At 46.8% G+C, this 13758-nt stretch overlaps 3 long non-coding RNA genes and 1 other non-coding gene across 4 annotated transcripts; 1 reads left to right on the forward strand and 3 right to left on the reverse strand.

Annotated features, from left to right (window-relative positions):
- Positions 1-2223: 2223 nt before the first annotated feature.
- On the reverse strand, positions 2224-2309 carry LOC120694280. Its single transcript, XR_005683417.1, has one exon. It is a non-coding gene; the product is annotated as a small nucleolar RNA Z102/R77 (small nucleolar RNA).
- Positions 2310-2642: 333 nt separating this feature from the next.
- Positions 2643-8614, reverse strand: LOC120694276. Its single transcript, XR_005683414.1, has 3 exons — positions 8459-8614; positions 2957-3126; positions 2643-2810 (listed from the first exon to the last, which is right to left on the reverse strand). It is a non-coding gene; the product is annotated as an uncharacterized LOC120694276 (long non-coding RNA).
- A 483-nt stretch (positions 8615-9097) lies between these two features.
- Positions 9098-9943, reverse strand: LOC120694277. The gene is made up of 3 exons (XR_005683415.1): positions 9661-9943; positions 9378-9444; positions 9098-9227 (listed from the first exon to the last, which is right to left on the reverse strand). It is a non-coding gene; the product is annotated as an uncharacterized LOC120694277 (long non-coding RNA).
- A 969-nt stretch (positions 9944-10912) lies between these two features.
- On the forward strand, positions 10913-13038 carry LOC120694279. Its single transcript, XR_005683416.1, has 2 exons — positions 10913-11165; positions 12636-13038. It is a non-coding gene; the product is annotated as an uncharacterized LOC120694279 (long non-coding RNA).
- The last annotated feature ends 720 nt before the right edge of the window (positions 13039-13758 follow it).

The following is a 13758-nucleotide window of genomic DNA, read 5'->3' on the forward strand; positions in this document are numbered from 1 at the left end:
GTCTATGAAAACCATGTGTAGGTCTTTCTTTAGCTCCCTATGCCGCTCCATAACTTGTCTTAAAAGAAAAATTGCTTCTATGGTTGATCTCCCTGGCATGAACCCAAATTGGTTCATGGTAATACATGTCAATCTTCTCAAACGATGCTCTATAACTCTCTCCCATAGCTTCATCATATGGCTCATTAGCTTAATCCCTCTGTAGTTAGTGCAGCTTTTGATATCTCCCTTGTTCTTGACGAATGGTACTAATATACTTCTCCTCCACTCTTAGGGCATCTTGTTCGATCGCACAATCTGGTTAAAAAGCTTTGTTAGCCAAACAATAGCTATATCTCCTAGGCATCTCCACACCTCAATTGGGATCGCATCAGGGCCCACTGCCTTGCCCCCTTTCATCCTTTTTATGGCTTATCTGACCTCAGACTCTTGAATCCTACGCACAAAGTGTCTATTGCCATCATCAAAGGAGTCGTCCAACTCAATGGATGTGCTCTCACTCTCCCCATTGAACATGTTATCAAAGTACACACGCCACCTTAGTTTGATGTCCTCCTCCTTAACCAAGAGTTGATCCCTCGCATCCTTAATACACTTGACTTGATTGAGGTCGCTTATCTTCCTATCACGAACCCTAGCCTTCTTATAGACGTCCTTCTCTCCTTCCTTTGTACTCAGCCTTTGGTAAAGGTCATCATATGCTCTGCCCTTTGGCTCACTCACTATTCGCTTTGCAAACTTCTTTGCCACCTTGTACCTCTCTGTACTCCTATCATAGAACACGCATTCGTATCGCTCTTTCTTCTCCTTAAGGGCCTTTTGTACATCCTCATTCCACCACCAAGTCTCTTTAGTTGCACCTTTGCTCGCTTTGGTAACACCAAGCACTTCCGCAGCCACCTTCCTAATGCAAGTTGCCATCTTCTCTCATGTGTTGTTTGCATCTTCCCCTTCTTCCTAAGAGCCCTCCGTGATAACCCTTCTCTTAAAGTCTTCCGACGCCGCCTCTTTTAGTTTCCACCACTTTGTTCTCACGGCTTTGACTTGTTTATCCCATCTGGTACGCAGACGAAAGTGGAAATCAGCCACCATGAGCTTGTGTTGAGAGACAACACACTCTCCCGGTATTACCTTACAATCCAAGCATGTCCTCTTATCCTCTCTTCTTGTGAGAATGAAGTCAATCTGACTAGCGTGATGGCCACTACAGAAGGTCACCTTCCTAAAGAAGGTGTTGGCTACCATCAGATTGTAAGCTATAGCAAAGTCTAAGACTTCCTCTCCCTCCTTATTCCTACTACCATACCCAAACCCTCCATGTGCCACCTCGTAACCTGCATTAGACAACCCTACATGGTTATTGAGATCTCCTCCTATGAAAAGCTTCTCACTGGTGGGTACCGCTCTAACCAAGCTATCTAGGTCATCCCAAAACTGCCTCTTTGTACTCTCATCATGGCCTACCTGGGGAGCATACGCACTTATAACGTTGAAGACTAAGTCACCAACAACAAGCTTGACTAGGATGATCCTATCCCCTAGCCTCTTGACGTCCACCACTCCATTTTTCAGACTCTTGTCAATCAAGATGCCCACTCCATTTTTGTTTGCAACTATTCCTGTGTACCAAAGCTTGAAGCCTGTGTTCTCCACCTCCTTCGCTTTCTGACCCTTCCATTTCGTCTCCTAGACGCATAGGATATTTACACGTCTCCTAATCGCTGTGTCAACTAACTCTCTTAACTTACCTGTGAGGGACCCTACATTCCAGCTACCTAGAAGGATCCTAGTTGGCACGACTAGCTTCCTTACCCCTCGCACCCGCCGAGTCAGGTGCGAAGACCCTTGCTCATTTAGCACTACACCCGGGAGACGATGTAGCGCGCCACTGAGGAAGCGACGACCCGACCCTTGCTCACTTAACACCGCGTCCGGATCACGATACGGCACGGCACCAAAGGGGTGACGGCCCCACCCTTGCTCATTTAACACCATACCTGGGTTGCGATATGGCGCGCCGCTAAGAGGGTTACGCCCCAAACGTTTTCTCTTGCGTTTCATCTCCATAAGAGTAGCTGGGTTCTACATTGGCTCGCCACGCCTAACACAACCCTCCTCCTTTATCCGGGCTTGGGACCGGCATTGTTGAAACAACATCGTTGAAACAGCACGGCAGAGATAAAATAAAGGCTTCAACGGTTTCAAAAAATTAGATTGTGAAGGAAATGATCAGATAGAGCTAATACAGTTTGAACCATCATGGTGGCCAATAAAACCAATAGGGAAACAATTTGATCATCACACCATCTCCTCTCAGAAAAAACAACACTGCTATATACAGAAAGCAGAACCAGGACCAAAGAAAAAAGCTCACCCAGAATTCAGTATACAAACACGGCACACAAGCAGAAAGATTGAGAGACTGAAGAGTTGCGACTCATCTGCATACATCAACAGCAGTCTTCCCACTCATAAGAGAAGCAGGAAAAGGGAAGAAAGATTTCAAACAAGGTGCACTAGCACGAACTTGAAGGATCGTCCAACTAATTAGTGCACTGACGTAGCTATTCGCAGTAGTTGATAGTTGTGCACTTGTGCTAGCTCCTGATTGTGTGTTGTCCATTCAAATGATAATAAGTATATACTAGAAACACAGCGCGGCTTTGCCAGTACACTGTCAATATTAGCAAGATCAAACATATTAATCCCACTTGGCAGCTGTTGGAGCTCCGTTTTTCTTGTTCTGCCTTGTAAATTTTACCTTCGCCCCTCTGGGTGTTTCCTACTTTTCAATATAACATGCAGCTCTCCTGCAGGTTCATTAAAAAAACAGATTAATCCCATGTTTTAATGGTTCCATAGCCTATTCTGAGTATATAGTTAGGTGTTGCATACGTAGGATGATCATATTGCAAAAGGACAATGTTGTGTAATAATAAAAAGGTAAATTTGTCACCTGAGTTAAAAACTGATGGCCAGCTTAAGATTTGGGTCAGAAAATTCCGTCTTGTGCATTGTTATTGTTCTGGAGCAACTCGATGTTTCATTAGAGTGTTGTTCCTAGTATGGAAGCATTTTCCTAGATCCAGCATTCAAGTGCACTTGTTGGCCTATCTCGCCCGACCCCTAGCAAGAAAATGTGTCTATCAAAGTGAAGTACTAGAGTGAACCAATCCATGAAGATATAAAGATTAACTATCACAATGCTAAGATGGCACCAAAATGCTAAGCAACATGCTACATGTATAGAACTATAGATGGCACTCAATCAGGTGGTCTTCTTCTGCTCAGTTGTTTGATATCTTTGGGATCAGCTTGCATGCTCTAAAAGTTACAGTATAGTAGGAAGTATAGATCATAAGGTAAAATAGCAATAAAAATTTTAATTTGTGATACTTAGCCCACTCATTTTTGCATAAGGACAATACAAAACATTGTAGCATTAAGATTCAAATCACAGTGAATCAGTGATGCTTTAGCATCAAAGGGCTAACAGACAGGAAAGTATGAAGAACTGATTCGGGGGAGAGTATAAGCAAAAGTAGCTTACTCGTAGTCATATTGTGTGCATGGACAGTCAGCCTTTGTGCATGTATCTTTGGAATAATGAAATTTCAGTACTGGCAGATTCCTTATCATATTGTCCCACCAGTATCTTTGTGATGTTATGAAGGCATAGAGATTTATTTATTGTTTCTTTTCTTTAACTTCAACATGGCTCATGTTGTCCAATGCACGCTGGTACTGTGACCAATATTGCCTGAACACACTGGTATTATGGCCAACTATGAACATGAGAAAAATTACAATGCAAAACTCTCAAATAAGATTTATAGTTTACATGTGTTAGCTAGGAGTACTCAGTTTTAGTTTGTATGTTTGGAAAAAATCAATCTTTTTGTTCAGGCAATTCCCTATTATTTTGAAAGAATGTTGTTTGACAGTTCAGGGTGGAAGCTCATTTAGCAAGGTAATATACAATGTAATCGTAGTCATCAGTTGGCCTTGCACAAAGGACAACAAGATGCAAGCGACTACTAATTTACAATTAAAGTACCAGAAATGCTAACAAAGGTCGTACAAGTAGGGTAGCCTTTGTTACCTATTCCATGTTTCAATTTCAGTACCTTGTGAAGCATATTAAGTTTACAGAGGTTAAAAATAGTAGCATAGCATTGTCCACTGAAATCACTGGGTCAAAATATAAGGCTATTATACCTAGAAATAATTTTTGCCTAAAGGAATAGCGAGTGGCTCAAGTAATCAGTGGACCGGTTCTGCCTACTTACTGGACAAAAGCCTTGATCACTGCGATCTAAACGGACATATTATTAGTCGACATTCTGTCGAACACATGCAGCGTGTGTCAGACATTTGGCAAGCTAGCATATCTATGACAGTAGGTGCGCGTCGAAGACAGTGCTGCTGTTACTGTCCAGGCAGCTGCCCAGGCGCCAGGAGGACCCGTGGAGCACCGGCCTTCTTCGTCGCTCGGCGCTCGCACCTTGCTCTGCACCAGCGTGTGGACAGCTTGGCGCCTCCACGGGCAGTGGGATGAAGGGGCCGAACGACGGCTGCTCTGGCGCAGGCGGGGGGGGGGGGGGGGGTGGCGCCGGTGGAGCCGAGGGAGGAGGCAAAGCCCGGCCCTATGGCGCAGCGTCCCGAGCACAGGCCCGTAGCCGGGAGCAGTGGGATGTGACGAGTGGTTCTGCGGACGTTGGAGGGGCGCGATAGGAAGGGGGATGGCGCCGCATGTTTCGGCGCTGTGGGTCCTATGGGCGGCTGCAGCGCCCTCGTCCTCTCCTTGCTATAGCCTATAGGTAACAAGCATAACCATATTAGACAGACTAGCCAAGAGTATTCACATTCTTATGACACCAGCCGATCAACCCGTGACAGTGCATGGGCTAGTTTTTGTAATGTGAAATAATTAGTTTTTTGGGGTATGATGATACATTGAATGTAATATTTTACCTTCCTTTGGACAAAAATTGAGGTGAAAAGGCAAGCAAATAAGATTGATAAAGAGTAAAATACATCTCCGGTCCCTAAACTTGTCACGCTGTGTCATCCCAGTCCCGAACTCTGAAAGTAGCCGATTGGGTCCCTAAACTCGGTTCGGGTCTCAACGAGGTCCAAACGGGTATGCCACCTTGGACTGTCATGTGGGACCCCCACGCACACCCTCCTCTTCCCCCCACCGATCCCCTATCTTTTCCTCCCGAATCCATTCATTCCTCTTCGAATAGACTTCGGCGGCCATCGAACTATGTGGCCGTTGCCTCCTTCTTTCTTCCTGTGCTCCCAGACACCCATGGCTTCCGGACGTGAGCACCACGAGGGGGAAGACTGCGGTGGCCACCACGGGAGAGGTCCGGCGGCTGCAGGAGGTGTACGCGTGGGCGGACTTGGCATTGCTGGAGCCGACAGGTGCCGCGGGGCACGGGCAGCGTGCGCAGCGTGGGGCGTCGCGTGGTGTTCCTAGTGTTGCGGCAGGGCGCGGGCACCGTGCAGTGCGTGGTGGCCGGCGGGGACGGCACGGTTCGCAGCGAGGCTGAGCTGGGAGTTCGTGTGGACGTTGCCGGCGTTGTGTCGCTGCTGCGGGAGCCCGTTCGCGGCGCCACCCAGCAGGTGGAGATCTAAGTGGAGAAGCTCCATTGAGTCTGAGCAGGGCCGTCCCCAATTGCACTACTGAACTTATTGTTTGCAGGAGTAGGTCACTTGTTTTTGCCAGGATTAACACGCTAGTAGTATGTGTTACTTGGTCAACTTTTCAATCTAGTAACTAAATTTGAGGTTCTGTTTGTGTGTTAGCCCAAGGTTATAGCTTCAATCCTTAAGGCCGCAATACTTTAAAAAAGGGCAAATTGCATATCTGCCCTCGTTTGTACCTACAACTGTATGTTTGCCCCTTCTTTTTAAGGTTTGCATGTTTGCCCCTATTTTTCAAGTGTGAATCATCCGTTTGCCCCTGATTTCCAACGGCGTCCACCGAGGCAGCTTCCAGCAAATAAAGAAAAAGGAAATATGGAAAATCTAGATAGGAAATGTCTCTCCTACCCCTGCTCTGTTGGCTCTCTCGTTGGGGGAGGACCGGCGGAGGTGGCAGAAGACTGAGGCGCGGGGGAAAGGCGGAGGGGCGAAGGGAGTGGGTGGGGCTGCCTGGGCGGCCGGCGTCACGCGGGGGCCGGGAGGCCGCGCCCGCCCGCCGGCTTGAGGAGGAGCAGGCCGAGCCCATGGCCTGCGGCGGCGCGGAGGAGCGGGCGGAGCCCGTGGCCACCGGCGGCGTGGAGGAGCGGGCGGAGCCCGTGGCAGCCGGCGAGCATCTCCTCTCTCCTCCCCTGCACCCTCGTCCCGCGCTGGTGAGCGTCGCCTCTCCGCCTCTTCCCGCCTCGCCGCTGTCGGGGTGAAGACAGGGACGAGGCCCATGGCGCCGGCCATGGGCCCGGCCCGCTCCTCCTCGCGACGGCGGCTAGCAGGATCGGAGGTGGCGCGCCATCCCGCCGAGCACCTTGGTCTTCCCACTCGACGCCAGCAGCTTGCTCCGCGACAGCCAGTGCACGCCGCCAGAGGTCCGGAGCTCGACCGCCAGCGCCCCTGCTGAATGCCAGCGCGCCGGCGGTGAAGGACCTAGGTTGGCGGCCGTGCGCGACGCGGAAGCGGTGGCGCAGGTCGCCCGCGAGGGCGGAGAAGGCAGCGACGCCACCGCCGCCGTCATCGCCGCAGCGGCCGGGCCGGTCCCGCGGGGCGACGGCGTCGTTGAGGGGTGCGTGGGTGAGGCTGCGCACTGGGGCCCGCTCCTCCAGCATCCAGTTGTACACCCGCGCGGCGGCGCTGGGCGAGGCCAGCTGCCTCCCAGTCCCACGCCGACGAGCGTCGTAGAGCGCCGCCTCATCCTCCGCCGGTGAGCGGATGTCTTTGACTCTTTGTTGCTGCTGACGAGTGGGTCCCACAAGGGCATATGTGTCTTTTCAACTGCCATTTAATACCGTCACCGGCTCTTAACAGAATAGGGGCAACTAGAAGCTTCAGATTCAAAAAAAGGGGCAAACATGCAAAGTCAAAAAAAGGGGGGCAAACATGCAAAGTCAAAAAAAGGGGGGCAAACATGCAATCAGAGGACGAAACGAGGGTAGTTTTGCAATAGCCCCTTCAAAAAAAAAGGATTGAAAGTGTGCAAACAGTGCTTCTGTAATCCTTATAGGTTTAAACAACCATTCAACGTGTTACTTACCGTCGATTTGATGATGTTCCTGTGTGAAATATTGATGTATCGGTAGGAAATTAATATAATCTTTGAGTGTCAAATACCGGTGTATTTTCACTTTATACATTCGCAGAAATCAAATAATTACTACAATTCATAGTAATTTCACTTGTTATATTTATGGTTTTGTTGTCGTGTTTTTCATTCTATCATAATTGTTTCTAGCAATTGATGGGTATTACGGTTGCTAGAGATAAAGAGGCTAATTTAACACTCAGATTTTATTTTATTGTTTCATGCTTCTATTTGTAGGAAGTTTATTTGACACTCAGATTTGGGCAGAAACTGCCGAATTTCAGAGTAGGTCGAGCTAACGTCATTGTGGAGTCCGGTGCCACGTTAGCTAATGAGTCTGCCCTATGCCCGTTTGGACCTCGATGAGACCCAAACATAGTTTAGGGACTGGGATAGTCACTTTGAGACTTTAGGGACCGGGATGACATAGCGTGACAAGTTTAGGGACCGGAGATGGATTTTACTCATTGATAAAGGAGGCAGAAGTAGAGAAACTGGTGAAGTAGAATTTCCAATGCATGTTCGTCTTTGTAACACAGTCGGATATGAAACCTCGTCACCATTAATCAAGTTTCGTTATCACATAATATTAGTAGTCTCTTTTTACCACATTAATCAGCCCCGTACCGAACGTAACATTTGGTCACCAAAGCTCGCGGAGAGAAAACCCGGAAAAAAATAAAGAGTTTCAGGCGTGATTATTGTAGGGGTAGCAATATTTTAGTATGCTGTTGTACACTTTTTAGTTGCCCGTTGCTTAGGGGTGTATCCGCGTATGGTTCTACATATTTTAATAGAAAAGGAAAAAAAGTGTCCAAGTTGTGTATTGATCCTTGTTGGATCTGCTAGTGGATCAACTATGCGGGAATAGAAGGCTAGGTGGCTGATGTTAATCCAATGGCTATGGTTGATTATGGTTTAAAATAGAAGGACAGATGTTTCTGATTATTGTGGGATTTTCTAGATTCTTTCTTTTTTTCTAAAGCGTCTCGTAAACAGTGCATCTTTTTAGACCTCTAATTAGTAATAGTAAGATTATTCAAAAACGTACCAGACTACTAGGCTTAAAATTCTAAACTCCCATTGCATATATGTAAAGATGTAGCTAGGTATAGAACCAGAACACGCAACACCAATTGATACATGATCTAGCAATTACGACACGATTTCTGGTACCTCCGCGCCCACCAAACTTCTTGGGCTCGCAGCGCCTGGGGTCGGCGACGAGGAGGGTGCGGTCATAGCGGCCGAAAGATGTCCTTGACCTCCTTCTTGGTGGCCTCGTCGACGTACTTTTGGCTGTGGGTGTCGCCCTTCACCTAGATGAGTCCATGCCTCGGCCACGGCCATCTTCTTCCATCTTGGGGTTCAAAACCAACCGTAATGCAGAAGAAGCAGAATCAATTCAAGATAAACAGAAAAGGAAAAGATATAAAGGTGAAATCCGAACAATGTCTCACCGGCCACACATTTCGCCCAACAGGTGGTGTGCATCGCCAATTGCCGTGTTCACGCGGCCACCTAGCCATGCCTTGGCACACCCACCATACCATGGCTAGACGCGACCACCCTTGCATAGTTGTGCCACCACGCGCAGACGCCGGGCCGCGCCATGGCAGAGGCGGCAACCGGCAAGTCCGAGGCTGGTCGCCCCTGGCTTGCTCCATCTCTCCAGGAGCATCCATAATCCATTAGCTAGCTTGTAACCGAGCAAGCAGAGAAGAATGTTTTCTCCCTCTTTTCTGAAACCGCAATGAAATATCGTTTGTGAATGAAACCAAACAAGCACTGCTTGTTCCAGCAAATACGCTGGATCTGAGAAAACAGGGCTGTGTGGTGGATACAGTACAATACAAACAACCGAATATGGAGAACAAACCGTGCAGGTGCAGCTCAGCAGATTGCTTCATGGTGCGAGGCAGCAAAGGAAGCTCTCGCAGGCTGCCTGCTTGAGTACACAGGCAGGATCGAAGTAGTTAGACAGAAAACTAACCAGTGCATCTCTTTGTGGCAAAGCAGAGGCCACTCGACGAAATCAACTTTAAAGGTTGCGATGGATTGGTTGACGTCATACAGCGTCAAGATCTTGATCTACCTCTTCACCCATGCAGATGCAGGTCTTTCATCTTGACCGACAGGCTGATCAGGGCTCCCGCTTAACCCTGCAATTAATAGGCAAGCAGTAATTAAAATTCACGTAGAAATTATCGTTTATTTTGTTATGATTAGTTTTATCGTTAAAGATAGTTTGAACATGAGATATTTTGTTAAAGATAGTTTGAACAGAGAAAGGAAATTAGGACTGTATGTTACAGGAATTAATTAAAAGGAAAAGAAGAACGGGATGCATCCTCAATTCGCGGGCCGGTGGCAATTACCCCGTAGCATCTGCTGTGGGCATGGAAGGGAGAACTGACTGACATGTTCATCAGATGAGCAATTAGATTAGCCGATGTAGTCCATGATTTTGGTCTATTGATATCCAACAAAATTGGATCTATACTCAACAATTATCTAGAATATGCACGCGGAAGTGAAATTGGAGATTAGAAATCAGTAAATCAAAACCAAATCGAAACAATATATTCCTATATGACGGGATTTCCTCCAACGCTACAGGCACATAGATTAGAAATTAGAGGGGGTGCGGAGGGGACTGACCTGCAGATCGGTGTGCATAGGACTCGCGAGCGCTGCCGCCGGGGACTCGCGCTGCCGGCCACTGCTGGGATGCTGCCTGGACGCCATAGGTGAGGAGCGCGCCGTCACGGAGGAAGGCCGCCGCCGGGGACTTGCGCGGTCGAAGGAGAAGAGCGCCGCCGCCGGGGACTCACGCTGCCGCAGCAGGGAGAGGACCGCCGCCGTCTCCGCTTCGATGCCGGGGAACGGAGGACCCGAGGAGCACCGTCGCCGCCTCTTGTGGGTGCCGGGGGGATCTAAATGAGAGGAGAGAGAAAATTTAGGCGAAAATTAGGGTTGGACTCCTTTATATATCTACAATGTTATTTTACGGTTTTAATCTACACTACAAAAGAGCGAGTTTTGGTTAATCCACTGCGCTGGCCCAAGGGACCGGAAAGGAGTCGAAAGTGGTGAAAACCGATAGATAGAAAATGTTTCTGCCATTTGATGATTTTTTTCAAACCGATCTGCTCCGCCTACCCGCCCGCATACCCGCAGCCTCTCACACGTCCGTAAATCAGGTGCATGTTTTCCTTCCACCGCATGGATGCCGCGCCGCCGCCCATCAATCACGCCAGCACCAGCCACAACTTGCAGCGCATCGCCTCCGATCTCCGCACTCCGCTCGCCTTGCTCCTCCCCTCTCCCTCCTCGCAATCGCGCGTGTGCTGAACCAAACACTGGTGGAGAACCTGCTCTCCGCCATGGAGGGAGGCCCCTCAGATCCGCCCTCTGCTCCACCTCCTGCTCCGCTCAGGCGAGGGTGAGGGCGCGGCACCGGTATCCTCGGCGCTCAGGCCACTATGGCCGACATCTAGAGCCCTCAGAGTACAATCCCTTCACCAATCTCCTCTTTCCTGTTGCTCCAGTGCCCTCATCCCTCCAAGTTTCAGAATCTCACATTTCGATGCGCGAGGTCTACAACGGCACGCTAGGCCGGCCACATACAGGGGCAAGCGGCAGCACTGGTTGGCGCCCACAAGATCTGGTCCCTTGACCTTCGTGCCATCTTCACTGGTCCTAGCAGCTCACGCCGGTGGCCTAGCGGCTTGTTTATTGTTGCCTTTGCAGGTTGCTTATGTCGGCTGTCTGCATATCATCTGATCTGTTGCTTCTTTGACTTACAGTGCTTCATTCCGGTTTCAGCGGTAGCAGCTCTTGCCTCTGTTCAGGAACTGCCACAAACTAACCTTGGGTTCAGGTAATGCTCAATTCTAGAATCTATTTTCTAGCAACAGCAGCAAGGGATTGCTAGGTTCACTAACCATAAGTATATAGCATAATTGCTTCTGATAGTTTATTTTTTTTCTAAATTCTAAGTTATATTGTTCCATATCTTTTCTTACTTTGGTATTCTAAGTTATATTGTTCCATATCTTTTCTTACTTTGGTATTCTAAGTTATATTGTTCCATATCTTTTAGACTGCAAGGTCATGGCTTGGGTCGGACATGCTAACATTCAGTTGGTTTGTGTGCAGTTCAGTGTTTTTTGGAGCCTACTAGGATGCCTGTGATATCACTATAGCATGTCACCCATTTCTGAAAGCCTAAATCATTTTTATATTATATTGTTTGGCTTATTTTCATACCCTTTGTCTTTAAACCTGCAATTACAATGGTCCAAGCTGTCATTTATTCTTGCAGTTGTTTGAGTAAACATCTAATATTTGGTTATTTCTCTAACTTGGAGATGATCTGTAAATAAGGATGTCAACTACTTAAAACTAAAAAATCATAAAAAAATTGAGGCACTTAATTAGTTGACAGTTGAAGAATCCATAGAGGAGGATTTTTCTTTATAATGAAGACAATTGCACCATTATTGTTTAATTGTGCGGCACACTGTTGGCACTTGGCACCCAGTTGAAACCTGCGGCACACTGTTGGCATCAGGAAGATCGATACCTGTTGTTTCAGTCATTGCACTACCACATCTTGTAAGGTAACTAACTCTTGTCACGATCGCTGCATTTGAGGATGAATCGAGAAGGTCGAAATAAGTCTGACTGAAATTGCTCTGAAGTTGGCCTTGTAGTTTAAAGAGGTTCTTGATATCACGGATATTTTTATTGTTTGCCATTCCATTACAGTGGGGGTTCCTTTCACTCTGTGCCAAATTTGCAATTAAGACAGAAGGTGTGTTCCTAGAACCTGTTGGAAGTAATTCCCAATTTGGAATGATTTGCATGTCAAACCATAAGGTTCTGTAGTTCCTCATCTTCAGTGAGTATGTTAGAACTAAAATCTTTGCCGCAAGGTATATCTTTTGTTATTGTTCCTCTTCTCAGATTGTTGTGTTATTTCAGATCATTTCAAATCTATATACAGAATAGATGCATATCTTTACAACTCTGCAATGTTAACTCTGTCCTTTAAAAGTAGTGCCGTTTAAAACAATTGCAAAATAAGAAATGTGGATTACCCCCTACGGTCTATGGCCATCAGGAAATCAAACTGTTATGATTTACCATTTGCTAAATTTGGTGTAGCCTGGTTCAATTTTTGTGTCCTCTTTTATTAGTATGCAAACAGGGCCTTTTGTGATAATTGTTATCTCAAGAACCCAGTCCAGTAGCTATATTGCCAATTTATATGCTGTGAATTGTAATTGCCTCCACATAAATAGTTCATGATATTATGCCTAAATGCGACTGTTATTTTTGTCTACAGGGTGCCAAATTGAATAGCTGCCGCAGGGCTTGCACGGGTCCTGGAGAAGCTTGGGATATATTGCGACGTTGAGCAGCAGTGAACGGAGGATCATTCAAGCACCACACTAAATTACGTGAATGCATGAAGATTACAATGGGAATATGGTAGGAGACTAGGTATCTAAGTTAGTGGCCGTAAAGCATGCAGGTAACTGTTAATGAATAGGTGCTGCGAGATGTAAATGAAATGTGGACTGTGAGAATAGGTTCTACCCTGATGTATAAATGAAATGTGGATTGTGATAATGACCTTGACCGCAAGAAAGCATATCTTTTCTCCAACTCAAATTAGCTGTTATTGGCCACTTTTGTTGACAGTTTTAGAAACCAGTTTGATTATCAATGATTCAATATTATGTACATTTTTTATTGTCTTGATACTTATATAGCATATGCATTGTCATATATTCAAATAATTTTCTTACATGTGCATGCCGCACGTGCATGACAACTAGTTAGAGTTTTACAATCCTGTTTAAAGATTTTCCGGTTGTGGGGCGGTGGACATGCAGAAGATAAGATGAGAGGCAATTTTACTGCTGCAGGAGGATTTTACGGTTGCGGGTGGTTGAATCTGTTGGATGGTGCGTTGAATAGTTATTCAACACCCCAGGAGCTAAATAGTGATACTATATATATATATATATATATATATATATAAGACGGATGATTCAAAGTTGCAAAAAAAAGTCAACCGCGACAAATATTTAAATTCGGAGGGATTAGAAAAAAAGGGCCCATGACACACCTCAATCAATCCGCACATCAGGGATGTGCGAAATGGGGTGCCAGTCCTTCCCCTTTCCTTCCTCATAGCGCCTCGCCAGATCAGGACACTTCTTGATCACCAATTTCTTCAGAGTGGTGAGGCATTTTATACCCTCTGGCAAGGATTTTATTCCCTGATAGTCAATGATCTCCAATTTCTTCAGAGCGGTGAAACCTTTTATGCCCTCTGGCAAGGATCCGATTCCTCCTAACCTAGAGATGCATAGCTTTTCAAGGGAGGCCAGGCTTTCCATCCCCTGCGGAAAGGATGTGATGAGTGGGCAGCTGTCGATGCATAGCTCTTTAAGGGACGT

Source organism: Panicum virgatum, unplaced genomic scaffold (assembly GCF_016808335.1).
Source record: "Panicum virgatum strain AP13 unplaced genomic scaffold, P.virgatum_v5 scaffold_4528, whole genome shotgun sequence".
In the NCBI taxonomy this organism is placed as follows: Eukaryota; Viridiplantae; Streptophyta; class Magnoliopsida; order Poales; family Poaceae; genus Panicum; species Panicum virgatum.